Below are 5843 nucleotides of genomic sequence, written 5' to 3'. Positions count from 1 at the left end.
CAGATTGATTTATTTGATGTCCAAGAGTGATTATTTTAATACATAACATTTGGACTATAAAAAATGAAGCCAATTGACATAAACACACAATATATAATAATAATAAACAATATTATACGTTGTATATTTTAATCACACATTTATCCAATGCTACGAACACAGGAAGGTTTCAATTATTTTATTAAAATCATGCCTTTGTGTTTAGATTGTACATTAAAAAATCGTTTTAAGGAAAGACTTGGCATTGCGAAAGGTCATCGGATTTTAGAAAGAAGTTAGGCAATCTAGCAAAAAGTTTATCTACAATAGGTACAATTCGTACCTACTTGAAAGATGCCGCTCGCTTTAACAGCCGTTCCAATCCAATGCGTCCAGATTTATTTAACGTGCTTTGCATTAGAATTAATGTTTAGATTTTTTATCCAATACGTTAATCGAAAACACGTTTTTACATTAGGACACAAAGAAAATAATTAACGAGCGTATTGATTGTAAGTAGGTTTCGCGCCCAATCTATTTTCTTCATCGTACAAAACTGAGACATGAGTCATACAATTGTTCATAGGACTTAAAATAGTCCTATCCTGTAAACATTACATTTTTTACAGAATTCTAACAAAAAAGACTAGTTCTTTAGGTCCCCGTTCCTTTACTCACAATTTTCGTGATTCACTCAATCATTCACTCACATTTCGTACCTACATTATTTCCTATATCTTTAAACACGCGTTTTTGGTAAATACCTAACAGGAACAGGGCTTTATTGTGAAGGCACAAACACCTATTTTATACCTTTTACCTACTCTTGATATATCGAAGGTGGGGTAAGTCAATATACGTGAGTTATTTCATCTCTATCCATATTGATGACCAAAGAAACGAAGGACAGATTATCTTATCTAGGATAAATTATAGATACCACGAGGATGCTTTTTACAGGATTCAAAAATATTTATACGAATATTGATTATTACATATGTAAGTAAGAGTACCTATCTTGTAAAGTACCTATCATCACACGCACAATGAGAAATAATTAAAGGAGTTTTAAAAAATATTACCTATAAATTATAATAGATTTTTATAACAACTCTACTTTTTTTTTCTGAACGAGGGGGAAACCTTCAAAAGGTACCCGGCGACGTGGGAGCGACGCCGGGTTATGTGGGATTTTTACCGCACTAAAACCACCCCGGTGGCCGTCCTCAACGCTTGTTGGAGAACTCCGGGATCTCCGGGATATAATATTTTTGTCCTTTTAAGTATTATATGTACTTGGATTTGCTTATCAATCTATAACTTTATGGACTGTAGAAACAATATGTATCGTACAGTTTCAAAAATAAACCTTTTGACTGCAGCCAAAGGCTTTCGAAAGAACTTAAAAAATATCAGGCGTCTTTTGCAGTCTACAGCAGATATTGCTATTAGATAACTAAGTAAGAACTCTTCATAACAGCTAGATATGCAAAAATAATCAGTAGTCAAAACGAAAAAAGTTTCTAGCTACATTAAAACCTTTATAAATTTGAATAATATCAGTAACGGTAACGGTTTGACCTGGAAGGTTCCAAAACCACCCTGAAACAAGCAGATTTATATATTCGTCGACTTCTTACACCTCAGAGCAGTAACACATCTGAAACTGGCTTCAGGTAGACACTATTCTATAGAGTTGGTTACAGATATCCAGGGCAGCATAGATTAGTAAAGATTACCCAACCCTAATAAGAAAATGTACCCAGTTTTGACAATTGAGATAGTTGCGTAAAAAAGTATTGCCACGTCTCCGTGCTAAAATGTCCCTAAAATAATTGAAATAATTATTTATTTATGATTTAAATTACGCAGTATTCGTTATTTATTCGTAAAATTTCTCTAAATGTGTTTTTATTTGTCAAGAATTCAAAAAAAGAACTTACTAATAAGCCGTTTGTGGCTTCATTCAATTTCAAGGCGGCGAAGTATCTTTACTAATCTATGATGGGCAGCAGTAACCACTTCCAATCAGGTGGACTACAAGCTCGTTTGCTTCAATCTCATAAAAAATACAAACAAGAAATGAAACCGGAGAATTTATACAGACATTACAGATTACGCCGAGCACGTCTCAAGCCGTAGTTCCGCTGTTATGAAACCCAATTTGCCCAATTTCCTTGGTCCATGCACAATAGAAACGAGACTCATGACTCCTTCACAATGTCGCACTTGATTTGATTACGTGCCGATTGAATTCAAGACCTGCTTTACGGTTCACGGTTGGCTGATTTTACTGTAAAATGTAAATCTCAAAAAATGTTTTAACGATATCTAAGTTTTTAAATTTCGGCGAAGTTTTAAAGCCAAGAAATATATGAGCCACTCTGCTTCTATAACTAAAATATATACTGTTGGATATTTGACAGAATTATGGTACTTATTTTACTAAAATTTCTATCATATTAAAATTTTCTAAGCTTGTACAGTAAACTAAAAAATATATTTGAAAAAATGTTTAATTATTCTGGCCAGCAATTTAGATGTCGCTTTTTATATTTCATTTAAAATATGGTTATGTTATTTGATTCTCTATTTAATATTATTTTAATTTTTATAATGTTTTGCTGCATAGGTATATTAATGTAACAAGTCTTGAAAATTAAACAATTCTGGCCATATATTTTTTAAGTACATTCTTATTAAAAAAAATCTGGACGGAAAAGGAAAAATTTAAGGCGCATGATCAATATCGTATGGAATTATGGGTGGAGGTTTAGGAATTGAATATAATTATAATAATTATATAAAGGAGAACTATGGTGATACATCTTTATGATGTTGTTGAATTATGACCACATAGTACAGTAAATACATAAGTAAGTATCCAAACATTTATATTCATTAAAGTTTAACACGAAAATAATTCGGCAAAAGCTTTATTGACGAAAATCAGCACATTCAACTCCAATTAGAAATTGATAGTAGTCATTTAGATTCACGGAATAGATTAAGTACCTAACCATAAGTAACCACAGGTCAATCACCAAAATACAGCATTTTGCAGAATAAAGGACTATTCCTACAAGGATGAAATAGATGTAGCGCTGATACTATCTGCTTCTGTTGAACCAGAAGAACTTAAGCTACCACATTGACCACAAATATGTGGATTAGACCACAATAACAATTATACGCGTAAATATTGTAGGTAGATACATTTACTGCGGTAAGCCAAAAAGGTTTCAAAATATTTTACTTAGATATTCAGTACTTCGATGTTTTTACAGATATTTTAGTCGACATGAGTATCTTGTTTATTTATATATCGTTATTTCCTGGTAACCCAAGCCAAGTTTCTCAACTGTGATTTCCGAATGACGCATAGTCCTTTAGAATGTTCTAACTGTGTGGACTCTGCAGACCTACCTACAGATGTGTTCGCTCGTTTACAATATAATGATATGCCCAATATTGACAATAGCTATCAGTTTCAATGCCTGAGAATGTTTATCATGGGCGTAATCATCAAATACAGTAGCAATTTACACATTACATAGGTAGGTAGGTACTTGACGGGATAACATGATTGAAAATTAAACAAATCGTAGTCTCATTTACCATTGAAAAGTGGTTGGTAACAACATGCAATAAACAAGTGATAAGATAGGTACTTACTTAATATATCTCCAATATCACTGATGTCTATCAATTTGGACTTAGAAATGGTCCACCTAAAGTTCATGGTTCTTTTGGTTTCAGCACTGTAACTAGTCGCAGTTTTAGAGGTAACCGAGATGGTAATCGGTACACAAATCGTTTATAATACTAGCTAGGTAAAGATAGGAGAATTAAAAAATAGAAGTAGCAAAGAAGCATGCTATCCACTTCATAGTAGGTCGCTACCACCACTGAGCATATAAAATAGTTATATAAACTTATATATAATACTCATAGAACACGGGTTCTACCTTCTACCTGAAACTGGAATGAACAGGTGCGTTCCCTCTCATGAGGACGAAAATGATTTGCCTTTAAAATATATCCACACCACCTAACTAACTTATGTAGAAAGTCAATAAAGGTTTTCATCGATGCATAGTTTTCATAGAAAAAAGTTTTTTCTCTTTATACGTAAACCATTTAAGGACAAAACCGAATCACAATAATCCGAGATTAAATTTACGTGAAAACTTAAGTGTAACTGTGTGATAAAATAAGACTGTTTTAATCGATTTAGTACTTTCACTAGCTACCTACTTAAAGCATAAATACATATTTGTTGATTTTCGCTACGATAGGTAGTTAGGTACCTACCTGTTTAATTGTATTTTAACGTTGATTACCACACGAAGGTTACGATTAACCAGATGGGTTACAAAAGCTGGCCTGTGAAAACCTACATTTTTGAGACTGAACTTCTGAAGCCCTGTAAAAGTTTTACATTCTTCGATTTCCTACATTATTACAGATTAAATTTTGTGCTGAACGTGTGTAATTGTGATAGTTATAACCACCGAATTCTAGCTCAGTCAACCTAGATACTAATTAACCTAGATAGACGCGACCCTGGACAAACTGCTCTTCTTAACAAGATTTCCGTTTCCTACTGAAGCTAAGGGTGGTAACACACGGACGACAATAAGCAATCGACATTTTGTATCGGTGTTTCGTGGTCCTTAGCGACGGGACGAGACAGTCGGTGGCTGTCGTAGCTTGATGTCAAGAACTGTGGTCGATCGTCGTTCGCTGACAAAAGGCGGCCGCGGTCGGCAACAGTCGACAGCACAATCGTCGGTCGCTCATGTAGTACGTCCCTAAAGAAAAGATATTTCAGCTAACTTTTTCCAAAGTTAATATTAATAAAGTAATATTAATAATACTAAAGCAGTGATAGCCTAGTGGTTAAGAAACGCGGCCTCTCGATCGAGGTGTCCGAGGTTCAAATCCTAGGTTCAAATTCAAATCCTCTGATTTTCAAATTTATGTGCGTATTAGAAATTAATTATCACTTGCTTAAACGGTGAAGGAAAACATCGTGAGGAAACCTGCATACCTGAGACATTTATAAAAAAAAATCTTAAAGGTACCTATGTGAAGTCTACCAACACGCACTTGGCCAGCGCGGTGGACTATGGCCTAATCCTTCTCATTCTGAGAGGAGACCCGTGCCCAGAAGTGGGACAGTAATGGGTTGATGATGATGATGATGATGATTAATAATACTATACTTAAAAAGAATACGTTACCAAATATTTAATTTTATATTGATTTAATAAAAAATGTAATCGGAAAAATGTTATTGAAAATATGCAATTTTATAATCCTTTTTTTAGTTTTTAATAACGAAGTATTATGATCATTTTGTCCACTGGACTATTACGAATAGGCATAGATTAGTTACTTATCTATGCGAATAGGTATTAAATTTTGACTACACGTTTACCGATAGCCGTTAGGTTTTTCAGGTTGTTCATATCAATCGGTTATTTGTTACAAGGTATTTGGTCAGCTTAACATTGACATTGGATTAATGTTATCTGTTATATTTAAACTATTCCTGAGCAGTAACGTTGCCCTCGGCGTACGCAGATACGAAATATCAAAAATAATATTTATTAAAATTGATTACAAGGTTTATTTTGTATATATATCAGAGTTAAGTCACTATTTTCCTTACGCGCCTGGTAACAGCATCAGCTCTTTTCCAGGAGCAGAAAAGACTAGGAAATATAGTAAAAGGATCAAGCGAGAGCTGGCGGAATTTTCATACATTTGTAAACATTATTGTTTTAATTATAAACGGTTTCGTAAGTCTCCCTCATTTTAAAAAATAAAGTTACGTATTGGTAAGTACGCAAAATTAT

This window comes from Epargyreus clarus, unplaced genomic scaffold (assembly GCF_041222505.1).
Source record: "Epargyreus clarus isolate Ecla_fem2 unplaced genomic scaffold, WU_Ecla_fem_2.2 ptg000015l, whole genome shotgun sequence".
NCBI classification, from domain to species: domain Eukaryota; kingdom Metazoa; phylum Arthropoda; class Insecta; order Lepidoptera; family Hesperiidae; genus Epargyreus; species Epargyreus clarus.
This window is presented reverse-complemented; position numbering follows the sequence as displayed.